This window comes from Pungitius pungitius, chromosome 9, assembly GCF_949316345.1.
Source record: "Pungitius pungitius chromosome 9, fPunPun2.1, whole genome shotgun sequence".
In the NCBI taxonomy this organism is placed as follows: Eukaryota; Metazoa; Chordata; class Actinopteri; order Perciformes; family Gasterosteidae; genus Pungitius; species Pungitius pungitius.
The window spans coordinates 15,292,851-15,310,755 of NC_084908.1; the positions used below are offsets into that span (position 1 = coordinate 15,292,851).

The 17,905-nt window shown below is 47.0% G+C and overlaps 1 protein-coding gene and 1 long non-coding RNA gene across 4 annotated transcripts in view; one reads left to right on the forward strand and one right to left on the reverse strand.

The window, feature by feature from the left end:
- The window catches only part of LOC134132717 (uncharacterized), a 127,155-nt gene extending 124,304 nt beyond the window's left edge, over nt 1-2,851 (forward strand). Inside the window, exon 4 of the long non-coding RNA XR_009956893.1 lies at nt 2,609-2,851. This is a non-coding gene — a long non-coding RNA (uncharacterized LOC134132717). The remainder of the gene's footprint in view (nt 1-2,608) is intronic.
- Nucleotides 1-17,905, reverse strand: part of bnc2 (basonuclin zinc finger protein 2) — a 138,948-nt gene that overhangs the window by 59,157 nt on the left and 61,886 nt on the right. The window lies entirely within an intron of this gene.

Genomic DNA, 17,905 nt, shown 5'->3' on the forward strand with positions numbered 1-17,905 from the left:
CATGAATTAAAAGAGGAACCCATTGATTTTCCCATTGCTTAAATTTGCAACTTAATCCCCTAGATATGCCTAGAATGTACTCGTCTGTCAATAGACGGCACCGCCACTGAGGAGCGGCAGAGCTGGTGCTCACTGGAGAGCAGGCGAAGAAACGCATGACAGGACAAAGGAGAATCAACATTAGGCCATTAAAAAAAAAACGAGGTTTGCCTGCTATTAACACTGACTCATATAAATCCCCACAAACGCAACACGTCGTGAGCCACTGGGAGAATAAGAAAGAGGGACAACCTGGCCACCTTGCAGGTACTTCAAGTGAGCACTTATGAGCTAATAAACAAAACGCCAACGTACATCTGTACAGTGTGACCGGCCACCTGGCATGGCCTTGCAACTATTAAATATCGTTACATGAAGAGAAGCCAACACACTGGATGTGAACTGTCTGGGACGGCGATGGAAAAAGCCCACTGTCCCCTCGTGAGTGAGGAGTTTGAGGAAGTAACGGGATATCGCGTCCCCTCTCTGGGAGCAAAAAAGGCAGAGAGCCCATGCCTTTAATTCACAATAAGCACTGAAATGTTCTAGTCTGACTCCTAATGTGTGCTATAAATCCCCAGTACTCCACTATACATCAATGTAATACCTGGTATCAATCCCCTGATTTGTACATCGAGTGCGGAGAAGCATATTTAGGCCCGAACGCTGCCTTTTATCTCCACATGTTCAGCATCATTATTGAGGAGGAAATTCTGCGGAAGGTTTCCGTCAAGTTTTCTCAGGAAATAACTGGACGCGTTGTACAGCACAACAAAAGGTGACCCGTACAGATTTCGCCCTCCTACACTTGGTCTCTGGTTGTAAACCCTATCCCATAAGCCTCTGGGGTGGCGTGGCTCCTTGCCAGTGGCTGTGCTGTTGTTGGCAGTGGATTTCCTCCGTGGCCTCAGTACCCGTGTAGGCCATAGCACGGTGCACGCGAAAGGCCCCGCGGGAGCACACTGGTGTGCACGCACAATCTCACCACCACACGTGCATCGACGCACGCGCATCGACGCACGTAATTATGCACAAAATAGCCATTCTCACCACTCATCCAGAGAAGACTCGTAGGAAACAAGGAGGCGGGGGGGGGGGGGGGGGGGGGGGAGAGTCACAATGTATCCTTGACAGGGTTCATCTGTTTCCAGTTTGGTGCAGATGCTCAGGTTTTATTGCTGCAGTCTAGTATTTCATGGCAGATTTAGCCAGCGGTTTGGTTCTCTTCTCACTACAGCTCTAATGATGGGACATCTCTTGTAAATTGTGGCGCAGCAACAGTTTGTTGCTTGGTTCCACGACTTTTATCATACAGAGACCCACCGTGCACAGCGGCGTGCTCCTCTCACCGGGAAAACCAATAGAAGGGTTTACCCATGTATTGCACGTGCAGTGGAGAACATGGAGCTAATGTAAAGGTTGTGCCTGGACCAGATAATTGATCTATTTGTTGTCCAAACTTTTTCAGCTGAGCTGCTGTTCCAGAAATTCAGGAAATTGATATAAAAAGGACCACATCTAATGTTCTTCTCATTTGGTGGTTGAGCTCATAATGCCTTTTCAGTCCTCTGGTCCTCATGTCAACATAATGGGTCACCATTTAACCAACATACACAGTTTTTAGCAAGATACAAAAACACCCCACGGCTTAAGTGTTGTGGCGTAGACCAAATAAACACAAACAATGTGTTCTGAGTTTGAACTTTAGGGATTGTTGAGTTTGAACTGTTTAAGTCATTATAAGGATTATCATGCACAATTACTATTATTATACGACAGTTGTCGTAGAAACTGCATTTGATAAAATGAGAATTTCACTATCTTACTTAATTTAGGTTCTTTCATACACTAAATTCAAAAGAGTACAGATATTAAATACCATTTTCAAAGTGGCACAATTTGAATGCTATAAAAATAAAGGAGGAATCACCCATATTTAATCTTGTTGCGTTTATCACAAAAACATGCTTTCTACGTTTTAGCTTCCACACCGACACACACACACACACACACACACACACACACACACACACACATCTGTTTTCCCTCTCCGTGTGTCAATGTCAGCAGCGCACACAGGCGATGCCTCTCTCCGTCTCAGGACAGAAGTGTAGCGTTCAGTGTCTCTTAACAGGCTCGTTTAGTCCTGATGGCTTAAATGATTTCATCACTATTAATGACAGGGGCCGTGGTTCCCCGTGACGCGTTGCCAGATGCTCGGGGACCGCTGGGCTTCCCGCGCTCATCCTCTCGCACCCAGCAGCCTCTCCTCATCCCTCCTTCTGTAAGGGCTAATGATTGTCCTCTACATGCCCCCTACCATCCTGTTCCTCCTACTTTCCTTGGCCGCGGATGCTTGCGCTCGGTGTAGAGACACAGGGTTGCCACTCACGTCCCATGAGTGCTGGGTTAGAGTGCTGCAGGACTGCAACACTGTTAAAAAGTCATCCAGCCAAAAGCAATTGCCAGGAATATCCATACAAAGTACAGGGAAGTTCAGTAAGAACAAAATGTCTGAGAGTACACACAAACACAAGCTCTTGTTTTTTTTTCTTCTCTTGGCTATCAGGCAAGCCGACAAATCAGCTATCAGCCCGAATCCCGAGTCGCCGCGGAGGTGAGAGGTCAGAGAAAGAAGGTCAGCTGGCACCGGACCAGACTGCCCGCAGAGGTTTTTCCTCCAAATAGAATCAAAAGACTTTTTGATGGCTGCAAATTATCGCCACATTGAGGCCCCTGCCTTCCTCAGCTTCTGCACATAATTGGTGAGTTCATTTTGAGACGGATGCACAGCCTCGTCTCGATGCACGGATGTGATTTTTGTTCATTTGGATAATGAAATAATCATGTACCTTTTTTGGCTTTCCTTTTCCCCGTCTCCTCTGTCTTGGTTGAGCTCCTTCGTTCCAGATAAGTAATGTTCTAATTTTAAATTTCTGTGTAAACTGCTGGTCTTTGATTAAGGCAAAAGACCATTTTTACTGTAACCAATAAGCTTGGTAAGGGTTACATGCACACTAGTTGCACAACCCAGGAGGAAAAAGCTCTGCTACACAATCTGAGAGTGACTTCTCAAAGTGTACACGTTGTGCACTGGAGCATGTTACAGTCAAATTAAAAATCACTCTCTCAACATGTGTTTTCACTATGTAAAGTGCAGGTACAGTTCCCCCTCGTCTATGGCCTCTGGATTTAACACAGTAACTGATTTGCTACTTTTAAGAACTGCCTAATGTCGTGCATCGCTCTTTGTTGCAAACATTTGCAGTAAAATGAATACGTTTCATTCACTCTAATATGATACCAATTTAATAGCACGGATTGTCACACATTGTCACTTTGTGTAATTGAATAAAATCAAGGCTCTCTCTTGCAGTGTATGTATGGGAGTTGTCTTGGATGTAACCATGCCTTTTTGCGTGTGCATATGCGCGTGTGTGTGTGTGTGTGTGTGTGTGTGCGGTATTAATTTCCCAGAGCCTAAACCTTCATTGATTCAGTTGCTCTTGTCTTTCCCAAGAAACAAGGAGAGGATTATGCCTTAAAACGAGCTTTCTCATTGCAGATATTAGGTCATTAATTTCACAGGCTCACATATGAAAATATTGACTCTTCCCAGACACCCCACTATATCCTCTGTTACAGCTGCAGCCTTGCATAAATAAATCTTTTCAAGTATGCAACATTGATACGGCATGGATTTGTTCGTTTGAGGGGCTAATAAATAAGCAAATGTACTGGATTATAGTTAAGTTATTAAAGTTCTTGATTGATTTGTATGGGAAAAAGTGAACGCTGTATGTGCCATACAGCTGCAAACCCCACTATAAGCTGACTAATCCGTAAAAAAAAATCTTGAGGTGTAATAAAAACAAAGTAACATCAAATTTCAAGGTGACTCACTTCTCCCCGTTTTTTATTTCCTGTTCCACAATATTTCCAGAAACTGTTTCCCCTTCTGAGTCTCAGTGAAATACTGAAGCAATTGTATGACAGTTATTCATTCACGGAGCTTCATGTCATGTCCGTAAATGAAGTAAATCTCTGATTCACTGCTTGGGGGGGGGGGGGGAGCGGGTGGGAGATGGGTGCAGCTTCATGGCCCCAAAGGAGAAGGAGAAGAGAAGAAAAAGACAAAGAGCGGGAGAGAGAGGGAGAGAGTGCAAAGGTTGTCACAGACGAGTCGCGGCGCAGGAGGAAGGGAAGGGGAGAGGTGGAGCGGAGGGTACGTCTCCAAACTCCCACATCTGTTATTCGTTTGTCCCGAGCTGGGAAGAAAATAGCAGGAAGCGTTCTGCTGGTGGCGGAAGATGAAAAGACAAGAAGATTGAATAAAAAAACATGTGTCGCACATGCACTGCGGCTGATTGGATGTGTCCCACGGATTATTCCCGGGAGGCCGCTGCCAGCTTGGAAAACACACGGCATCCTTGTACGTACACACACACACACACACACACACACACACACAAGCAAGAAGATTCCCTCACTCATAAAGCAGCTTGGCATACCCACCCTTCCTCCGTCTACACGGCACAGAGTCAGATCTACGCCTGTGGCCTCGACGCTCCGCTGTCTAACCAAAACCTCCCGGTTTTGTTTTGGCCAATCATTACACTTAGCGCTGCTTTCGTCTCCCATTACACCGACTACATCAGCTCGCATCTGGGCTTCTGTGCTAAAACACGCTTCACTCAAAAGGTAGAAGGTCGTTTCATCCGTCGGACTAAGGGTCCCCCCCCCTTTGCTCCGTTCGTTCATTACGGAACACGCCAGGTGCGTACAACAGACGCAAAAAAAACAAAAAAAAATAGAAACAGATGCAACAGCCATTGGAAACGCGACATGACAACACCAAGTGGCGGCCATTAAAAGCTCGTCACCGGGCCCGCGCGGTGGGACCTCCCACTCAGCTAACGAGCTGGAATGTGGCGGGACATAGACAGGTAGGAGTGATGTCCCCAGCACCATGCGAAGGGCGCTCGTGTGTGTGTGTGTGTGTGTGTGTGTGTGCGCGCGCCCGTGTGCGGTGCCACTTAGGGCCCATCCCACAGCTCGTTAACAGTAATAAGTGACTGCCGCCACTTCTTTCTTTGTCAGTGGGGATGCAAGCCAATCAATAGGGTCATTTCACATCATAACGGCTTACCAGAGCACATTATGGCACTTGTTCGTGGCTGGGAATGGCTGCCATTAGTCGCATAGCCAGATTAGATAAGGGCAGGGTGGGTGAAGGGCGAGAGGGGAGGGGGGCAGTTGGAGAGAGAATTAAAGAGGGAGGCGGATCAATATATGGATAGTTATGGAGATAACATCACAATAGGGTGTCTGGGAAAGATAGCATGTTACAGACTCTGGATTTTCCTTTGGCTTGTGGAAATGTGTGTGTGTGTGCGTGTGTGAGGAAGTGAAGCATGTGTGTTTACCCAAGTTTTGATGTCTATGAGGTCTATGAATGAGTCCATTGAATGTGTGTCTACAAATTTCAGCATGTGTTGTGAGAGAGTATGAATTACAGTGATCTACTCACAAATCTGCACCCTGCTCTGTGTGTGTGTGTGTGTGTGTGTGTGTGTGTGTGTGTGTGTGTGTATCTGGGGGCGTGCTTTACTTTGGCATGTGCGTGTGCAATCCCCTTTAATTACAGATCAGGCTTTGAGGCAGAGGCAAACAGTGCAATAATTACTGGAAACACCTTCTTTAATATTTGATGGAAATCTACCCTGTGTGTGTTTGTGTGCGAGAGGGAGAGAGTTGTAAGTTGCACATATTTATTTAGCGTGAGAGGGGAACAGAGGAAGAAAACAGGAGAGAAAGAGAGGTGTACATGGAGGGTTTATTGAGAAATACCTCTGCTTCGTGCACCCTTTCTGTCTTCCCTCCTTTACTCCTCACAGGCTCTCATTTCAGATTTGTGTTTCCAAATGGATTCGCTAAACGCACCCCCCCCCCCCACACACACACACACACACACACACACTTCTGAACCTCTTGTCTCTCAAATATTTATACTCCCTTTTACACGGCCAAGAGACAGAGGGGTGAGGAAAGAGGGAAGAGACTCAGGTCTATCTATTAAAGATGAGCAAGCATCTCAAATGCATAAAGAGGGGCGATGAACACACTTGCTCGGGGATGTGGAGGTGTAAGCCGTGGCTTAATGCTCAATGACACACACATGAAGAAGGTTTACTTTTTGATTTACTACAAGAGAGAGCAAGCAGAGGAAACAGGATGTGTTTTGAAAGAGAAAAAAAAACATGAGATGGGAGTAATAGAGCAACAAAAAAAAAAGCTGTTACTGTTTACATAATGCTGATTTCTGTATCAGTTCTACATCTTTTTTACTGCATTTCCTAACCTCAGTCATGTGTTGAATTTTCCAGTCCTTTCTAAATATAATTTAAAAAATGTGTATGAGCAACACCGGGAGAAAACAACAGCTAGAAGCGTTTATATCACAACCACAAGAAAGATCACAATGTCATCTCATCGAGTGGATGCTAATTTATTTATTTGTGTTCTATTTTTTTTTTTGAGGAGGCCAGGCAGAGGCCAAACTGAACACATGTTCCTCCTTAGCCCATAGTGACACAATTGAACACACACACACAAACACACAATGGCAATATGCTAACACAAACACTAAGCCAGTGGCCCCCCTACAGGGCCTGACACACTGGGGGGTGGGAGCATGCTTTGCTGGTAGCATGCTTTACTACTCTTTGATATGCACCAGTCATTAAAAATAGATGGCGAGCGATCATTACAGGCATCGGAATTAATCTAATTAGCCGAGCGCACCATGCCGCTCTGGTATGGAAGGGGGGAGGGAGGCGGGGGGGGTTCTGCAAACAGCAGAGGACGAGGGGGGACGCTACAGGAGGCCGTGCTGGTGTGTGTGTGTGTGTGGGGGGGGCAGTATAATTGCCTTGACTTATTAATACGCGCAAACAAGATTTAGCTCCTCAAAGCAAACAAATGAAGCAAGTGCTAAGAGGAAAAAGGGAGGGAGAAAGGGCGAATGACACGGGGGGGGGCGGAGAGAGAGAGAGAGAGCAGCATTGAGTGAGCGCGAGAGTTTATTAATTATTTAGGGCCTGCGTGGACCGTATGGAGAGCCGCAGATACCAGTGGTAAAATTGGCCTGAAGTCCACAAAGTCAACAGATGTGGGCTTTTTTTTCCTCGGCGTTTAGATATCTGATCTTACTTCAAATCTGTTCGGTTCCTCGAAGTCACAACATGTCCTCTCAAACAACACCAACATACAAATGCACATTTATTTTGGGCTTACATAGATCACTGTGAGGGTCATTGTGGTCCTTTATTGTCTCCATAGGCGATGGTTAGCCCACGACCCTTGTTGACCCCTGTTAATGGCTGCTACAAGGGGGAACGGCTTACAGGCACCAAGAAGTTGGACGCCTCACTTTTTCTTTTATACCTGCAACCAGGACGTGGGTTCAGCTAAGCAGGCCTCGGTCCACACTACAGCGATCAAACCCAAACAGAGCTACTCGCACAACTTCTGGGACAACTTTTAAGCACCTTGTAAGCAGGGGGTTCAGACCAAAAGAATAGCACAGTTAAAAAAAGAAAGAGAAGAAAAGAAAAAGAAAGCGAGGCCGGCTGTGTTGGCTTGGATGTGTTGCTATGGATACCGGTGAGTAACCGGTGAGTAAAAGGTGGCTTTAAATGTGCTTCTAACACGGTGCTTTTTTTTGTTCTTGGGGCCTGAGCGAAGATCTCCATGAAAGTACTTACAATTGACCATGGACCTTTCCCTATTAAATTGTTGGGGAAGTGGAATCAGTCATTTAATCTCGCTGGATTGTCCCGAGGAGGACGGGCGTCCCGAGGAGGACGGGCGGCTTCTACGCAGTGCCAAACTGTGGCCATTCTTTCATCCCAGGTTCTCTAATGCTAGCAGACGGCCATTAACATCTCTTTGATAGCAGGGGTCCCAGCTGTGTTCAGCGTCTAATACCTCTCAACCTCTGTCCCAATGTGCCCCCCCCCCCCCCCCCCCACATGCCCCCACTACTTCTTCTTTCCTCCATCCATCCCTCCGTCACTCCCTCACACAGCCAGTCTGGTGGTGCATCTGAATGAAACCCGAGGGACAGAGGCTTGGAGGGAAGGAAAAGAGAGAGAAATGAAGAGAGCTAATACCAAATCTCAGATGACCAAACAAAGAGTCCATCAAAAGCCGGCTCAGCAAACACAACGGCCATACTGATGAGGAGGAAGCAGAGCGCTGAGAGAACGTGCCGAGGGAAGGTGACAACATTTCAGTCTTTACAGCAGCAATATCATTATCCTCAAAATAATTTCACCCACGTATATGAATTAAATACCTTTCAGCACACTGCAGGAGGTTACCGCCGGATACCAAGTGCTGTTTAGCTAATAAAAAAAAACATTTCGGGTCATTTATTCAAAAAGAATTTGCAGGCGGATTAAGCTGACAGATCCCCAAAACAAAACTATATGATCCTAAAAACCTCAGATGCCCTTTATTGGGGCCTGTAAAAAAAAGTGTCAGGTATATTTTCCTTACATAAATAACCATTTAGGAGGCATAAAAACGGAGAAAATAGAGACAAAGACATTAATCTGTTTATGTTTGAATAGATGCTATCAGAGTATATTTCTCGCAATGAAAACTCTGCTGTCGTAATTATTTATCGCACCTTGAACACACACACGTACACACTGAAGAGAACAAAGAGAACAGGTGAACTTTAGGTGCCAAAAAAACCCAGAGACAACTTCAACAGCAAGAAGCAAAACAACTCACTAAAAGCCTATTTTTTTTAATCCACTCAAATTGCAGTAACATTCGTGGCAGAGTCACGTATGCATACAATGTGAGGATACTTATCAAGACACAAAAGACCAAACTATTAACTTGTAAAAAGGAGAAATCACGGGAAGGAATCAAATCACCCTGCGATTATAAAAAATGAGCCATGTTTCTTGGCAGCATACGAATCCAAATAATTTCCCCTCTCCCTCCTACCCTCCGTCACCAGGTTAAGTTACAGGCATGAGGCGCAGGAGTGAGGGAGGCAGAGTGGTAACATACGGTACCATGAGGAGCGAGACGCCGGCCCTCCCCGACATGGCGTGCACCGAGCGAGAGCCCCTCCTCGGCCCCCACGGGCCCACACAGGCATGCGCACACACACACACACACATACGGACCAATCTGCCAAATCCAAGCAGATATGATTGTGTTCTCTTTAATGTACGCGCACAGCCATTGCCTCCCCGCCTCCCCTCCTCCCCCCTCGCTTTACTGTCTCCCCCCCTCAGGGTCTCACTCTGCATGTGTCCTGTCATATCTCCTTCAGCCCATAATTGTCCCAACTTATGGCGCTTCTTCCTGCAAGCCACAGTTTAGGGGAAGTGAAATCCTTCTAAGTGACTGTCACAATGCATCAGCCTCAGGCCGGGACACACACACACACACACACACACGCTCCCCCTCCCTCCTCCTTCCTGCTCACCCGTTCATTCCCCCGGCTGCGTCCCGTCTGCGTCGCCCCCCCCCCCCCCGCCCCCTTTTATCTCTGCTTACTATCCCTCACTTTAAGTGTTTTTCTTGCTGAGATGCTCCACTTGGGCCTTCACTCTATTTCTCTGCGTTACTCCATGCTTCCCTCTCTCTTTCTCTCTGCCCCCCTCACCCCCCCACCACCCCCTGTCGTCACAACATCGCACTGCCATCAGGCCCGGCCTGTGACCTGCTCACCGCGCAGTCCATGTTCCCCCGACTACACTGCCCAGGAGAAGCCGAGGTTCAGTTTATTTCTACTTCTACTACTTTAGAAGCGACGGTCACCTCCTGACACACAACTACGCACAACTTCGCACATGCATGAAGAGCGGAGCTAAAAGACGTGTGTGTGTGTGTGTGTGTGTGTGTGTGTGTGTGTGTGTGTGTGTCCTGTGGACAGCCAGCTTGACCTTTGTCCTGACCCTAGCATGTCACAACCCTGTGATGCATGTGTCACTCCTTCTCTGCTTTTGACCTTGTTGCTCACGTCTCTGTCCCTGAGGCAGAGAAGACACACACACACACACACTTACACCCTCGTTTCTCTTGCTGCGCCTCACTACACACAAAAACAACAACAACAGTTTTTTCCTGACCACCCCCTTTGCATCCTATACCACGTTTCTTTTTTGTTCAGGCCACAATGTGAACAAGGGCTGCAACAGATTACTTTCTCAATTCAGCGATAAATCATCGTTTGAAGGCCAAAAGACACTGTGAACCTGGGTCTAGACAGGCGCTTTGGGGCGTCCATACAAAACGACATTAACAATCAGCCCGCCATCAAAGAAATGGACGATTAACTTCCTACCCATGGGTTAAGTTATATATGTATATACCATCTTAACTTTGATTAACATTGAGAATGGAATAGAAGGAATTAAAATGGACTGGATTTCACAATGACTGAGGTCTAACTACATCAAACAAACAAGCCGCCTGGTTTAAACTTGCGGGGAGATGTGTGCTTATTTTTGGCCACAATAATGTGCGTAGGCATGAACCCGTCTGTGCTCTGGGCTCGGTGTTTTCCTATCAGCGCGGTCATGGCCGGGGCCGGTGCTTTATTGAGCATTTTATCGTAGCTGCGGACGGATCAGTCACCCATCAACCTTTCATCGACCAATCATGTGCAGTGAGGGGAGGGACCTGGGAGGTCTGGCAGAGACGAACACTCGGCAGGGGAGTCGGACGGTCACTCACTCATCACTCGGAGGCAGTTCGGTCCTCAGTGTGTACATGTCTGTGTGTGTGTGTGTGTGTGTGTGTGTCTGTGTGTGTGACAAAAAAAGGGTCAGTCACTGGTCACCAGATGGTTACTGTTTGGGCTGGACCACAGCAAGCAAGAAAGACGGGGGACAGTCTCTATTTGCTGCTTCTTCTCTCCCTGTCTCTCTGTCTTCCTGACACACACACACACACTCACACACACACTCGCACACATACAACAAACCATGAGGGTGATGGGTGATAATGGAGCAGACACTAACACATCTGCACCACTTGGCTGGGGGCCCTGACATGGACTCAGAAAGCCAGACAGTCAGTCCAAGTCACAAGCCCAAGTAAAACACACCAGTGACCCTTTCTATACGCTACTCAGTCTCCAGAAGCACTCATTTGTTTTTTAAATGACATCTACGCCAGTGGAATTCACTGTGGTAAGCTTGTGGATGTAGAAGCCATTGCTTTACACTGCAGGAGTCGGGTGAGTCTTAAATACTGCGAGCCGTGCAGGAGCTTGTCACTGTGTGTGGCCTTATAATGTGCAGGCTACTGCTTCTCTGGATATGAGTTTCTTCTGTATGTCTGGCTATTAAGTACCAATCCCCAGCCCCACACACACACACACATACCACTTCCCTTCCTGTCTCAAAGTCAGGGACATAACAGCTTTGGCTGGCAGTATTGTGTGGGCCACAGGAAGAAGGAGAGAAAAAACAACTGTTCTTTTTGGCGAAACCTTCCAGCTGGAGACTAAAGGGGGGGAAACAGAAACCGAGCAGAGCAAAAGTGCTGGAAGGAGCGCTTGTGACCGGGCGAAAGGTGTGTTGCTGGGACCGGAGAAGAAGTAGAAAGACAGGACAAAGTCAGCACAATTAGGATGAAGCAACAACGACAGATTGAAAAAGTGCAAAAAGGAGAAGCTAAGAAAGAGAAATTGTAAAATACAGAAGGAAAGAAAAGAAAATAGTGGAGGAGCAGCTGGAGTTCTGCTAATTCAGCACTTTAACAAATCAATGCCACTTGAGGAGTACAGTCCGCACCCTGAGCTCAGCTAGATGCATCAGTGAGACTGTAGGCGTGTTTGTGTGTGTGTGTGTGTGTGTGTGTGTGTGTGCGCGCGTGTGTGTCTGCATGCATATGGGTGTGTGTTTGTGTATGCGTGCGCCTGGAGGGTTGATGTCGGTGGGGGATCATCCACAGGAGTCCACATTAAGGTCCAATAATGTGTTAATTTATAACTCTATCGGCCCAGACGCCTGCATTATCCATCTGTGTCACACGGCAAGCCGACGATATCTATCATCCAGAGGGGGGAAAATTACAAGTCCAGAGAGATTAAGCCACCCGCACGCACTATTTCTTCTTCTTTCCTTCTCTCTGTTCTCTTTAGTCTTATCTATTGCACCCTTCCACACCCCTCTCCTTTTATCCTCAGCTCCCCAGGTCAGGGTGATCAATTAGGGCCCGACAGACTTCTCAGTCTACGCTGACCACTGGAGCTCCAGAGGCCCCGCAGACACCACTATCTGCCCAGAGAGGAGGCACTTATCCTGGGGCTGTAACACCCTCTGTCTCTCCCCTCCCCCCCTCCCCCCCTTGGCCCCAGAGGCCTGTGCGGGTGGCTTTTTTTATACCAGTGATCGGAGATTGGACTTCACCGTGACCTGTGTCATCACTTACAAAACATGGACTTGTGTTGCGGATACTTCTATAGTATATTTTGTATGCTACAAAACATGCAAACAGCGTACTGTATTTCATGAGCAAACATGGCTGTGCATGTGTGTGCGTGAGATTGCGTGAGTTTGTGTTGGTGGTGCGGGTGGCTCACTCTCTTTTTGTCAGCAGGAACTAATAACACACAGGGGGAAATGATCAATACTCACCTTCTCTATTCAATTTCACAGCATCCCTGGGATGAACCGGACACACACCAACATGCACGCAAAAAAACCACAGCCGCGTGAGCGTAAAACCAAGAGCCTTAACAGATGCAGCCAGAGGGCTGGCTGGGGCGGGAGACCTGGCTTCGGTGTGATTTGCGAGCAGTGCATTAATATTTATATATTTTATATTTTATTTTATTTATATATAAGGGTTGGATGGGGGGGGTGATAGGAAAGACAATCAGGCAGTTCCACCTTTAAAGAGTGCAACAGTCATCATGAGATGAGAAAGGGAATCTGCCCATTAAGACTAAGTGGATGTCTATTAGATCAAGGAGGTGGCCATTTACCATCAGTCCGACGCGCAAACAGCCTCGTCTGCCCCCGGGCCGCGCCAGCAGCTGGGAGTGTAGCGCCGAGCTCTCGCGTTGACATCACTTAAAGTTTCTCTTGAAGTTGATAGAGCTTCTTTCTTTTTCTTTAGTTTTTTTTTTTTTTTTTTTTTCTTTGAAGGAATGACTCTTAAAAAGTCCAAAGTAAATGTATTCGTACTCTATATTAAAACTTATTTACCGCCTTGCGACATCACCTCTGCAAAGATGGAGGCAATTAAAAGACTATCAAGTCAAAGTCACCGCCCAGTCCTGTGAGATCCAACAAACCCTCTGCCCTCTTCCTACTTCTCTCCCTGCCTGTCCCCTTTACCCCCCCCCCCCCCCACCCCCCCGCATTCTTCCCCAGTGTAAACCCCCCCGTTCTTATCACTGCGGTACAGTTAATCCCTCCTCCTCTCCTCCCACCATCGCACCGTCCCTAAGGGGGCACGCGGGAGGCTAAAAGGAGGGAGCACATTTGCCACTTGCCTGCGACACATAATACGGAGTAGGCAATCAACTTTGGCTTGACATGTATTTGCTCATCTCTGGGACACACGCGCACCCCCCCTACCACCACCACTGCTGGGAAATAGAAGGGAGAGGGGTGAGGGAGGGGGGAGCCTAAATTAACACTTGACATTCAATACGGTCAGGTCCTTAATTGGCCGGGGCCTTCCTGAGAAGGCAATTTTCTATTCCCCAAACTGTGCCATGTGCCAGTGTCATCTGTGTGTGTGTGTGTGTGTGTCTATGTGTAAGTATGTGCCAGATAAAAACTGAGACAATGAGTATATGCATATATCTGCGTGTGTGTGTGTGTGTGTGTGTGTTTGAGTCTGGGCCCCGTCCTGAGAGAGGCCCTCTGGTCTCTTCCCGCTCTCTAATGAGGCTGGATGAATTAGCGCTACGTGACATGATTTGAACAGCGGTGCCCCCCCCATCACCCCCTTTTGCCTCTCCTCCCTCCTCTTTGTCCTCATCACTTGCCCTTTTTTTCTTCTTCTTCTCTTCCTTAAAGCAGTGACAGGCATCTGGTGGCTAAAGCAACGCCGGGAGCAAGCCCGCGGCTCTCGCCTTTGTGCGCGCTGCCGCCGCCGCCGCTGCTGCTGCTGCTGCTGCTCGATGCCGCGCAAAAAGAAACAACAACACAAACACACCTAGACATTACGCACACACACACACAATGAAACACTTTGGTCTTCCTCCACGTTCCTTTTCCACTCACGCAGACTCACTTGCACTTCCCCGCGGATCCAGTTACGGTTGATGTTATTACAGCTTTCAACCTGAGAGGTATTAGGCCTCCTTTAACAGATCTGACAGCATTTACAACACAGGCAAGTCGACGCCTATAATCGCCCCTGTGACTTCAGCCTATTACCAATTGATCTCAGAGAGAGCCTCCTCCTCACCTTCTCGCTGATGCACGAGCTGCCCGCTCCTTTTTGCCCTTCTTTGTCATAATGCGCTCTTTCTTTGCTCGCTACATCCTGCAAACTTGGCTGCTCTTTTTAAGTGCTCTCGTTTCACCACCTTTTTTAACAGCAATACATCTCGTGGCCATTTCCTTGTGATTCTTGCGTTATTTATGTTATTGCGTTATAGCTGGAAAAGCATTGATTGGCTCAAAGGATCACCTTTGCCCTCGCGAAGGCCCCGTTTTAGACACAATCAAGACGCTAAATCCATCAGCTTTATGGTCGTGCAGAAAAATAGCTGTAAATCTGGGTGATAAATCCCATGTCGCCTCCCTTTACAAATCTAAACTGATCAACAAGCTGCGAAGTAATGGCCTGGATAAGAGAAACAAAAGCTGCAGATTTTTTATGTTTGTTTTTTTTTGTATTTGGAGGAAACATATCAAATGGATTAAATGCCATGAAATATTAAATGCCAGTCGGAGTCACACACATCACGCTGTGAACGGTACTCCGACAAAGCACTTACCGCTGAGTGCGTTTCCCGACAATGCGAGAAGCAGCTCAGGCCATTTACAAGGAAAACATCAACATGAAGAAAGCAAATATACACCGTGTGTGTGAGTGTGTGCGTCGGTGTCAAGAACACAATATACGTTTTTTTTTTTTTTTTCTTTTACAAGAATTCTCACTTTGTCCCGTTCTGAAAGACTGAAGCCGTCACTTCAATCGCACAATGAATGTCACAAGAGGTGGACGGCCAACAATGTGTGGTGCCGTAGGTCATGGAGGGCGGCGTCCCCACCACCCGCTCCCCTTACCGCTGCCGCCTGGTTGCCACGGATACAGGGTCAGATCAATTGACGTTCATCACAGTAGGCTAATTAGATCATTTGTGACTTAATTGACATTATAGATTGTTATAATGTGAAGCGCAATTCCATTCAATATGTGATCAGCTCATGTGCAGGGAGTTTGGAGGTATGCTCAGCGACACACACATTGACTCTCCCATCCAGGCCACACACACTGTGGTATTTAATTGCAGTGTGTGTATACACACACACACACACACACACAACAAAAAGCCACCCAGAGTCTCAGTTTGCCAGAAAAACACGAGCTGTGGGATGCCAAGGCAGCTGCATTTAACAGTGGCCATTAAATGTTATTAATCCAACAGCGCAAACATCTTTACAAAGTCAGCAGAGAGCACAAACAAACGCTTACACATGTTTCTCTAACACTTTGCTCACAACAAAAAGAAGCTAATGAGTGCAGACATTTCTTTCATGGGGTAAAATGACAGTACAGAGAGGATGCAATTCACACTAAATATATACGAATGGGTGAAAGCAGTTATCTAGGACCGACTATCTTATGTGTGCGTGTGCGTGCGTGTGTGTGTGTGTGTGTGTGTTGGCTACAAGCCTACCAAAGCCTGTACCACTAGCCTCCCTTCTCCAGAACCTCCCTAAGTCCTCCCCAGGCCTCTAGCAATCAAATCTCCATGTTACGCTGGACACAGAACAGCGTATTACAGAGACTCAAACCAAACATATTGGGGGGGGGGGAAGGCCTCTCTCGCCTTCGCACACAAAGACACGCAAGCCACAAGGGTTCACCCTGTGCGTTAAGAGGTCTAACACATTTATCCTGTGGCCACAAGTTCGCTTCACCTCACGTTCACCTGCAGACATGAAAATCACTGTTACCTGTTAAAAAACCATTTTCTCTGCACAACAACTTTGGTATTTTGCCAGCACATCAAAAATGTTCAGAACACACACACACACACACACACACACACAGACGCAGACAGTACACGTCGGATTAGCAGCGGAAAGAGATGGAGTCAACTGCGAGCCCTGAACAAAATTACCATAATTATCCACAACCATAAATAAGCCTGATGATGATGATGATAGTTTTAACAATAATAATAGCAATTCACTCGGAGTGCTTTTTCAAATAACAGTGACAGCATTAGCCACACTGCCAACAGAAAAATGAAAGGCTCGCTGCCTTGAGAGCTCTTCTTCGCTGCTGATGGGGCAAATTGGCAGACGGAGCGAGCAGAAAGGGGTCCTTAAGACGGATGTAAAAATAGTAGGCTGTCGATTTGCCCGCTGCGCTGGCGCGACTCCAAGGAAAACAAAACAGCAGGAGTTGAGGAATAACAGGAAAAGGGAGAAGCCGCGGTGAAAGTATGCCCAAGTTCCTGTCACTTAGCGCAGGTCACTCCCAGTGTCACCTTCCTCTGGACACAGGACGGGAAAGAACAGCCTCTCACAACAATGTCTCTGCCATCTGGTCATGTCTTAAAATACTACAGCAATGTATGAATATGTATAAATATAGAGAGAGAGAGAAAGATGCATGTTTCATCGACCCGCTCCTTTTCCTTTTCACTGGAGTCAACATGTGTGATGATCCTCGCTGCCGGTGGCGATCTCTGCGCCACCGAAGCCAGTGCTGCCCCCACCCCCCCCCAGCTCTCAACACCCTCGTGACCCCTGGTACTGCCACTTCACACTCACACACACACACACACACGTACAGAAGGCACAATTATACTTCAACCTTTTCATAACAGACTGAACCTTGGTGACAGCTGCGTCATTCTTGCCGTGTCAGTGTGTGTGTGTGTGTGTGTGTGTGTGCGTGTGTGTGTCTTTGTGTATGTGTGTGTGTGTGTGTGCACGCATTGCCCTGTGCTTCTGTCCCCCTCATTAGCCAGTAGCTGGGTGGTGACATCCTGAGCGACTGGCCCTTCAGACACACACACATAGACACACACACACACACACACACACTTCCTTTTCACACCGCTGACTTCTCCCGACTGCAGGAAACCACCCGAAGGAAAATAGCCTACAGCCCACATTTAAAAAGAGAAATGTAGAAAATTAAAACGAGTGCCGTTCAGCAGGGAAAGCAAAAAATATATCTCTAAAACTATGAAAATATTAATATCGGTTTTAAACTTTTTGTGTGTATTCCTTGCATTTGCGATATTGAACATCACATTTTGAGTGCTCATCCTCTGCCTCGGCTGAGTGTATTAAACCACAGAGAGAACCGCCCCACTGACCACTACATTCAACACTGTGTTAACTGCCTTGAATACCACATGAATCTCCTTAATGGTGCATGTTAAGATTTCTATTCACATTACCGCTACTTTATTGATTCTTTTGTAAAAGCAGCTCTCCACAATAACAATATTGTTTTTCTCTCCTTTTTACATGCACATGCCCACACAAAAAGAAGTCTCTGGGAAAGACTTAAACACAGTGGAGTCCACCATTCAGCTCTCTGATAAGAGAAGAGCCGATGGCTTTGCATTTCCATCGTTGCTCAACACTCACGCACACCCAAATACACACACACA